The sequence below is a fragment of the Cetorhinus maximus genome, chromosome 10 (genome assembly GCF_964194155.1).
Source record: "Cetorhinus maximus chromosome 10, sCetMax3.hap1.1, whole genome shotgun sequence".
Classification (NCBI taxonomy): Eukaryota; Metazoa; Chordata; class Chondrichthyes; order Lamniformes; family Cetorhinidae; genus Cetorhinus; species Cetorhinus maximus.
Window position 1 is genome coordinate 72,969,081 of NC_135888.1, and position 10,519 is coordinate 72,979,599.

Below are 10,519 nucleotides of genomic sequence, written 5' to 3' on the forward strand. Positions count from 1 at the left end.
TATTATATCTCCCAGGTCCTTCTCTCACTCAGTAGCTTTAGGTACACAGTTCTGCAGAGCATGTACATGCTTGCTGCTGCCTATACTTAATGCATAATAATACATCTAAGATTCCAGATATGGGTCACTTCATCCATCGCATCTAGACCTTCCTGCAATTTCCATTTATCTCATCTAAGGTTATTGCATGTGTGCAATTTCCCCAAATCCTCCATCCTATTCCATTTATCTCATCTAAGGTTCTTGCATGCATGCAATTTCCCCAAATCCTCCATCCAAGTCATTGATAAAAAGATGAAGAAGAATGTCTTTAATACCAATCCTTGCATGGCTTCACTGGTCCTCACACAGCACCATCACCATTAATTAACAATTTTTGTCTACAAAAATAGAGTTCTTAATTGAATCCAAAATCTTTTCATTTACCCTCCAGGGCTTAATATTATTTAGCAACCTTTTGAGTAAACAAAGACAACTTTGAATTTATTTTGGAGTTGTACTCCATTTTGATCACCCTCCACATTTTTTGTCATCTCCATGCTTAACATCTCCAATGCTTTCCTCTCTGGTGACACTTTTGGATTCACCCAATAAAAAGTCTATGCATTCTAAAACTCTGCCTTTAGCAAGTTGTGAAATGGAAGCATGAGGTTACCAAAGGCAGTCTAGGCAAAATTATGGCAGAGGAATGCAATCTGGGAAATGAGAGTTCATCCTTTTTGGACCCAAGAAAGACATATTGGAATATTTTCTAAATGCTGAGAAACTGAGATGTGGAGATGTCCATTTATGCACATCAATAAAATTTAGTGCATAGGCATAAAAAAAAAATTAAGCTTGTTTGCAGGTAAATAAACGTTTCCTTTCTTTGGAAGGAACACTACAATTGTGGAAACATCAGGCGCGAGTCCGAAATAAGCTACATTACAGTTGCAGCTGATGCACAAGAATTATATCAAATCACTTACCCATTGCTTTGGGCACTTCATTGTGAGTGCTTGTGTGGTGGGAGGTGAGCGGGGGGAAAAGGCCAACCTTAGAAATTTGGCACTCCTTCAAACTTTGCATAGCAATGTTGCAACCTTGCATTGGATGCATGGATTAGGATGATGATCCACAAAAGTCATCACCTAATTTGAGAGATTGGGGTATGCTCCTAGTGAGACAAAAATTTAAAGGAAGTGAATGCTATCAGAAACAATACATTTTAATCACGTTCACTTCCACAAGGTAGAGAGCCCCATTCATATTGGTGCTTTGCACTTCCCAAAGATCCTATGGCATAGCTAAGTCAATGAACAAATGGCATGCATTCTCCATCAGAAAATAAGAATATAAGAAATAGGAGTAGGATATTTGGCCCCTCGATCCTGCTTCCCCATTAAACAAAATCATGGCTGATATGATTGTGGCCTTAACACCACTTGCCTGCCTTCCATAATCTTCGACTCCCTTGGTGATCAAAAATCTGTCTAACTCAGCCTTCTGTATGTTCAATGACCCAGCCTCCGCTGCTCTCAGTGGAAGATAATTTTAAAAATGAATGACCCTCAGAATAAATTCTTCCTCATCTCAGTCTTAAATGGGAGATCCCCTTATTTTTAAAATATGGCCCCTAGTTCTAGATGAGAGGAAACAATCTTTCAGCATTTACCCTATCAAGACTCCTCAGAATCTTATGTTTCAATAAGATCACCTCTCATTTTTCTAAACTCCAATGAGTATAGGCCGGACCTGCTCAACTTTTTCTCATAAGACAAACCCCTTCGTCTCAGGAATCAGCCCAGCGAACCTTCTCTAAACCTCTTCCAATGCAAGTATGTCCCTCCTTAAATTTGGAGACCAAAACTCCACATTCTTTAGGTGTTGTCATGCCAATGCCCTGTAGAGTTGTAGCAAGACCTCCCTACTCATAGTCCATCCTTTGTGCAATAAAGGCCAACACACAATTTTCCTTCCCAATTACTTGCTGTACCTGCATGCTAACTTTTTATGATTTGTGTACGAGGACACCCAGATTCCTCTGCACGGCAGCATTCTACAGTCTTGTCTGTCAGTTAACAAATATGCTGCTTTCTATTCTTGCTGCCAAAGTGGACAGCCTCATGTTTTCCCACATTATACTCCATCTGGTAATTTTTTGTCCACTCACTTAACCTATCTATATCCATGATTGTGGAAACATTGGACACAAGTCAAAAATAAGCTACATTACAGTTGCAGCTGATGCACAAGAATTATATCAACTCACTTACCCATTGCTTTGGGCACTTCATTGTGAGTGCTTGTGTGGTGTGAGGTGAGCAGACTCTTTATATCCTCCTCACACCTTGCTTTCCTACCTATTTTTGTATTGACCAAATTTGGCTACAATATAGTCAGTCCCTTCATCTATGTCATTAATATGGATTGTAAATAGTTGAAACCCCAGCTAGTTACAGTTTGCCAAGTTGAAAATGATATATTTATCCTGACTCTGTTTCCTGTTAGTTATCCAATCCTCTATCCCTACTAATCTATCATCCCCAAAATCATGAGCCCTTACCTTTGATCTACCAAACATCAGGCTTATCAACACACTGGGAATTTCTCTGCGGTTCTCCAGCTTGTTCAATGTAACTTCAGTTAAAGAGGCCTGGCAAGCCTAGAAATTCACTCCCATTTTTTCTCTGGATTGCTCACAATTTTTAAGTGGTGAGGTGATCAAATGCCGCACATTATTTGAAGAGTAATGGAGAGCAGGTGGCTTGAATATATGAATTATACCAAATGCATAGCAGAGAATAGATATGATTTTTAAAAATTCATTTTTGGGATGTGAGCGTTGCTGGCCAGCATTTATTGCCTATCCCTAATGGCCCATGAGCAGATGGTGGTGAGCTGCTTTCTTGAACCGCCACAGTTCATGAGGTGCAGGTACACTGTGCTGTTAGGGAGGCAGTTGCAGGATTTTGACCCAGCAACAGTGAAGGAATGACGATGTAGTTCCAAGTCAGGGTCATGTGTACTTGCAGGTGATGGTGTTCCCATGTATCAGTTGCTCTTGTCCTTCCAGGTGATAGAGATTGTGGATCTGGAAGGTGCCGCCAAAGGAGCTTTGGCAAGTTGCTGCAGTGCACCTTGGAGATGGTACACACAGGTGCCACATTGTGTCGATGGTGGAGGGAGTCAATAGGTGGTGGATGGGGTGTTGATCAGACGGGCTGCTTTGTCCTGGATGCTGTCGGGCTTCTTCAGTGTTGTGGGAGCTGCACGCCAAGCAAGTGGAGAGTAGTCCATCACACTCCTGACTTGTGCCTTGTGGATGGTGGACAGGCTTTGGGGAGTTAGGAGGTGAGTTACTTGCCACAGAATTCCCAGCCTCTGACCTGTTCTTGTAGCCACAGTATTTGTAGGTGTACAAAATTATGAAGGGCATGGACAGGGTGGACAGGGAGCAGCTGTTCCCCTTAGATGAAGGGTCAGTCACAAAGGGACATAAGTTCAAGGTGAGGGGCAGGAGGTTTAGGGGGGGATGTGAGGAAAAACCTTTTTACCCAGAGGGTGGTGATGGTCTGGAATGCACTGCCTGGGAGGGTGGTGGAGGCAGGTTGCCTCATATCCTTTAAAAAGTACCTGGATGAGTACTTGGCACGCCATAACATTCAAGGCTATGGGCCAAGTGCTGGTAAATGGGATTAGGTAGGTAGGTCAGATGTTTCTCACGTATCGGTGCAGACTTGATGGGCCGAAGGGCCTCTTCTGCACTGTGTGAATCTGTCGTTCTGTATGTCTGGTCTAGTTAAGTTTCTGGTCAATGGTAACCTTCAGGATGTTGATGATAGGAGATTCAGTGATATTAATTACATTGAATGTCAAGAGGAGATGGTCATTGCCTGGCACTTGAACGGCATGAATATTACTGGCCACTTATCAGCCCAAGCCTGAATGTTGTCTAGGTCTTGCAGCATCTGGGCATGGACTGCTTCAGCATTTGCGAATGGCATTGAACACTCTGCGCTGATCAGCAAACATTGCCACTTCTGTCTTTGAGGGATGCAGCTGAAGATGGTTGGACTGAGAATAACACCATGAGGAACTCCTGCAGGGATATCCTGGGACTGAGATGATTGGCCTCAAACAAACACAAGCATCTTCCTTTGTGTTAGGTGGGCTCCAACCAGTGGGGAAATTACTCCCTGATTCCCATGACCTCAATTTTGCTAGGGCCTCTTGATGCCACACTCATTCAGCAAATGTTGCATTGTGTGACTTCACCTTTGGAATTCAGCTCGTTTTTCCACATTTGGACCAAGGCTGTAATGAGGCCTGGAGCAGAGTGGCCTTGGATTAATCCAAACTCAGCATCAGTAAACAGGCTGTTGCTGACTAAGTATCATTGGATGGCTGTGTCAACAACACCTTCCATCACTTTGCTGACTGTTGAGAGTCAGGGATGCTTGAACAACAAACCTGATGCTTGGACAAGCCACTGCGGGAAGATCTTTATAATATTCCTCAGAAAAACTTTGCAAAGTATATAAACTGTACTACACATTACACATCATTGTCATAGATCAAGGCCTCACCATAGACATGGATGCAAAGCAGCAACATGAAAACCAACACACAGGAGTCATCAGTGGTTGAGCAGCCACTTCAGTTGGAGAGGCTGCATCTTTGAGGCTTGGCTGGGGCTGCAGCTTTGGGGCTTGCTTATGGAGTTCCCAGATTGAACTGGACAGTCAGCTCATATGACTTTCAATTGGCTTTATGTATGGCAATGAGTTGATTTGCTTGAACTGATTTTTTATTTTGTCTAGCAAAGTGCATATGTAGTTGCAAGGTTTCATTCTGGGAAAAATAACATGTTGCTCAATGAAAGAAGCAGAAAATATATGTGAAAAGTGACAAAAACAGCAAGTGTATGTATTTGGCTGTGTTTTGCTATTGTGCTTTACCCTTCTAATCTGTGAATTGTGTTGTTATGTGCTGAGTACTAGTTTCTCCACTAGAAAAAGGAATTATTACAGAGGTGTCTCTATAAAAGGTGCTGAAGAACACAATTGGCATCAGAAGGCCTGCTACATCTATCAGAGTGGCAAGGTGCTCCTGAGATACAATTTCTCTGACTACTATTCTTTCTGAGATGGGGGCACTTTGCAGGCCTTTGTGGGTATTTGCAGTGGCACAGAACTGTGAACATGCCACATCCTGCATTATCTAATGCACACTGCGGGTCAGCATCTATGAATTTTTGCCTCAGGGCTATTTAAAACCTTTACACAAGCTGATTGTGACATCTTCCAGCAATAGTTTGCACATTCATGAGATGATTCTACTCTGCCTACACTCTGTAATTGAGGTTTCCAATGCAGGTGCCCCAGCTGCTGACTTTAGCTCAGTGCCAGACTGCAGTGTATATATCAAACATGTGAATGACACCAATGTTTGGCTGTGTGTTGGGCTTATTCAAATTACCCAAGCTTCTAAAGTTACGTGTAATAAGTAGCTCAAAACAACCTTGCTGTGTCCTCTGACATTTTTTGTGTGAAAATAGAAATTTGCAACACTATCTGGATATCCTTTACATAAATACCCTGCTACATTGCCATTATTCCATTGGCTTTTTCTTGAAACTGTGAAACTTTGTCCCAATCTCTTTCCTGGGTTGGGCTATCGTCAGGTCTAAATTTACTCAGTCTCTGGCCTGCAGCCTGCAATTTGATGTTAAGCCATGGTAGTTACCACTGTATCTAATTTCTTTTGAGTGCCATTATTTCAATGGTGAACTGGATTGTTTTTGAGACAAAGTTGTTGGTATTTCAGTTGTCTTATGGCCTTCGTCATTATTCATACTTGAAAAAATGAGCACATCACAGGTCGGTGAGTATTGGCTAGGTTTCTGGTGCTAACTCTCTTGAAAAATGTTTTAAGAAATCATATGGCAGAAAATGGAGATGATATACCACTTTAATTTGTTCCTCTTTAATTCTACAAAAAAGACTAGTGATTGGCATCTGCCACACTGAAAACATAAAATAAACCCCTTGTGCTCAACGTGAAGTGCATTTGTCCTCATACTAGCACGACAGTGTTGATCCAAAAAATGGAGACTTGACTAAATGTAAATCAACCATATCCATTTGAGCTGGCTATCAGTTAATGAAATAGCAAAGCAGGAAGAGAAACAACTAAAACAATTGCACTGCAAGAACAAGGGTTGGTTACAACCTGGCTACCACCAGGTCTGGATAGCATCTCACAATTCAGTATTAGTTGATATTGAAATGAATGTGTTTCCTATATGTTCTTGAGTGTTAAGTTTGATTGAAAGGTCAAAGATGATATCTTGGACGAAGGCAAAGTGATGAGAGGTCAACTCAGTGCTTCAGATATAACATATTATTGAATGATAAGCTATTGAATTAAATTGGTTATTGCATATAAGAGCAGGATGAATTCATAAGGGGAATTAGAATAATTTCCAGTTACAGATGCCCCCAGGTTTAAAAATTAGAAAAAAAATGTTTTACATTAAGAATGGCTAGCATTTAGAATTTTCTGCCAAAACTGTTGTTTAAATAGAGACCATAAATAGCTTAAAAAGGAAATTAGATACTTGCTTAAGAAAGAAAAATATTGATAGGTAATAGGAAGCAAGCAAAAGCAAGCAAGTAACAATCAGCACTCCTGTGCAATTTTCCTTCAAAAGCATCAACTCATCTCCAAACAAAGTCATCTCATCTTAGATGATGATATTGACTTCTTAGCTTTGATTAAAACCCGGACTCAAGCCACAAAACCAATAAGCCCATATCAGAGCCTCCTATACTTTGCCCCTCTGTCCAACTCATCACAACAGCAGTATGGCCTTTACCAGCAAGTCACATTTAGGACTTTCTTTGAACTCTGGCAATTCATGTTCCTGCGAGCAATTTATTCATTTCCATCACTCTCACTTCTCCTTTAAAATTGTTACCTTTCAACGCCCAAGCCAACCTTCCCCTTTCTCACTTCCCTCAGTTTCTGCACCATGGCCTGATTTCAATCCCTATTTCAACTGCAATTCCTCTCCAAATTTCCTGTTCTCCCTAAACCTTTCCTTCCAAATAAACTCTCCTGCCTATAATCGTGGTTATCCTTCCCTTGCCCATTAGGCCAGGGTCTGAACTGCACTTCTACAAGGTGTTGTCACTCCCAGCAATCTCCAATGCAGAGTACTTGTCTGAGCTGCAGGAAACAAAGAGTAGGAATGAACGGGTCTTTTTCCGAATGGCAGGCAGTGGCTAGTGGGGTACCGCAGGGATCGGTGCTGGGACCCCAGTTATTCACAATATATATCAATAATTTAGATGAGGGAATTAAATATAATATCTCCAAATTTGCAGATGACACAAAGCCAGTTTGGAGGGTGAGCTGTGAGGAGGATGCAGAGATGCTTCAGTGATTTGGACAAGCTGTATGTGTGGGCAAATGTATGGCAGATGCAGTATAATGTGGATAAATGTGAGGTTATCCATTTTGGTAGCAAAAACAGGAAGGCAGATTATTATCTGAATGGCTATAAATTGAGAGAGGGAAATGTGCAACAAGACCTGGGTGTCCTTGTACACCAGTCGCTGAAGGTAAGCAGGCAGGTGCAGCAGGCGGTAAAGAAGGCAAATGGTATGTTGGTCTTCATAGCGAGAGGATTTGAGTACAGGTACAGGGATGTCTTGCTGCAATTGTACAGGGCTTTGGTGAGACCACACCTGGAATATTGTGTGCAGTTTTGGTCTCCTTATCTGAGGAAGGATGTACTTGCTAAAGAGGGAGTGCAGCGAAGGTTTACCCGACTGATCCCTGGGATGGCGGGACTGACATATGAGGAAAGATTGAGTCGATTAGGATTATATTCGCTGGAGTTCAGAAGAATGAGGGGGGATCTCATAGAAACCTATAAAATTTTAACAGGACTAGACAGGGTAGATACAGGAAGGATGTTCCCGATGGTGGGGGAGTCCAGAACCAGGGGTCACAGTCTGAGGTTATGGGGTAGACCATTTAGGACTCAGATGAGGAGACATTTCTTCACTCAGAGAGTGGTGAGCCTGTGGAATTCGTTACCATAGAAAGTAGTTGAGACCAAAACATTGTATGCTTTCAAGAAGGAGTTAGATATAGCTCTTGGGGCGAAAGGAATCAAAGGATACGGGGAGAAAGCGGGAGCAGGCTATTGAGTTGGATGATCAGCCATGATCATAATGAATGGTGGAGCAGGCTCAAAGGGCTGAATGGCCTACTCCTATGTATCTATCTTTCATAGTCTCTCCAGTGTTGTCCTTAGGCTCATCAATGATTATATTTCCAGCCATTTCCTTGTATTCTACACCAGCCAGATCCCATTAATCTTTATTTGTTCTCGCTGCATCTGCACCTGAAAAAAGCACTTTCCCAAGTTGCTTATAATTGTACAGTATTCTTGAACTTGGTACTGCTAGCCTTTGGCTTTCACTTTGCCACAATACCTCTGCAGTTATTTTGCTGAACTACTCCTTCACTTATACCTTTGATGCCTCATTAAAACTTTCACTTTCTTCTATCTTAATTGTTTCACCTGCTACAGCTCCAGTCTTCAATCCCTGAAGCTCAAGGAATGAAAGTTTGAATGTACCTGGCACACAAGCCAGTCACTGCCAGATCTGGTTTACCAAATCAAGCTCTACCTTGCTATTCTCTATCAAAGCAGTCCACTACTGAAGGATCATCCTGAAGGATAAAAATAATCCTAGCCTCTTTTCCTTACTACAAACCATCTCCTTAAAATCTCGTCCCATTTCCTATGCCCTTTAAAATGTAGAAGCTCATGGATTTCACCTCACCTTTGACACTCTGCCTTCAGCTCTAGATCCTATCCTCTGGAATTTCCTTCCTAAACCTCTCCACCTCTCTAACGTCCTCTCCTCCTTTAAGACCCTCCTTAAAACCAATCTCCTTGATCAAGCGTTTGATCATCCCTCTGATTCCCCTCTTTCATTGGCTCGGTGCTTGTATTCCTCTCTCTGCTGGCGAATCACCTTGGAACCTTTTTCTACATTAAAGGTATGACATAAATTTATGTTGCTGTAATGCGTATTTTCATTTTAGAATTGAAAGCACACAATATTGGTGCAAGACCAACAGGAGAATAAAAGAGCATTGGCGGCATCTCAAACAGATACTATGCATTGGACATTGCTGGGAGTGACAACACCTTGTAGAAGTGAAGTTCAGACCATGGCACTAATGGGCAAGGGACACAGGAGGGAACAGCAAAGTGTAGAAATGGAAAAGGAACCACATCACCGTTCTCTCCGTCATTCCCAAATCACCTCTTGAGTTCAGCTCTTCTGTCCCTGTTTGGACCAAGATTGTAATGATGTTTGGAGCCCAGTGGCCTTGACAGAACTCAAACTGAGCATCGGTAAAAAGCTTATTGCTGTGTAAATGCTGCTTGATAGCACTGTTGCTGACACCTTCCATGACTTTTCTAATGTTTGGGAGTAGACTGATGGGGCGGTAATTGGCTGGGTTAGATTTGTCCTGCTTTTTATGGACAGGACATACCTGGGTAATTTTCCACATTGTCAGATAGCTGCCAGTGTTGTAGCTGTACTGGAACAGCTTGGTTAGGGGTGCAACTACTTCTGGAGCACAAGCGTTTAGTATTACTGCTGGAATGTAGTCAGGGCCCATAGCCTTTGCAGTATCCAGTGCCTTCAGCCGTTTCTTGATATTTCATGGAGTGAATCAAATTGGCTAAAGACTGAGGAGGAGGCCGAGATGGATCATCCACTCAGCACTTTTGGCTGAAGATGGTTGCAAATGCTTCATTCTTGGCTTTTGCAATGTTCTGGGCTCACCCAATATTGGGGATCAGGAAAATTGTGGAGCCTCCTCCTCCAGTTAGTTGTTCCACCATCATTCATGACTGGACATGGCAGGACTCCAGAGCTTAGATCTGATCCATTGGTTGTGGGATCGCTTAGCTCTGTCTATCACATGCTACTTCTACTGTTTGACATGCAAGTAGTCCTGTCGCTTCACCAGGTTGACACCTCATTTTTAGGTATGCCTGGTGCTGCTCCTGGCATGCCCTCCTGCACTCTTTATTGAACTGGGATTGATCCTCTGGCTTGATAATTATGGTAGTGTGGGGGATATGCCAGGCCATGAGGTTACAGATGTGGTTGAATACAATTCTGCTGCTGCTAATGGCCCATAGTGCCTCATGAATGTTTTGAGTCACATAAAGCATAAATTGTTGTTTTCCCCTTATATTGGTATTCTTACAAAGTGTCCTGATGAGTGCAACGCAAAAAACTTTGACATGTCTCTTTTTTTCAGCATTACTCCAGTTTTGGGCTGCTAGATCTGTTCGATATCTATCCCATTTAGTACGGTGGTAGTGCCACACAATACGATGGAGGATATACTTAATGTGAAGACAGGACTTTGTTTCCATAAGGATTGTGCAGTTTGTCCCTCCTACCAATACTGTCATTTACAGATGCATCTG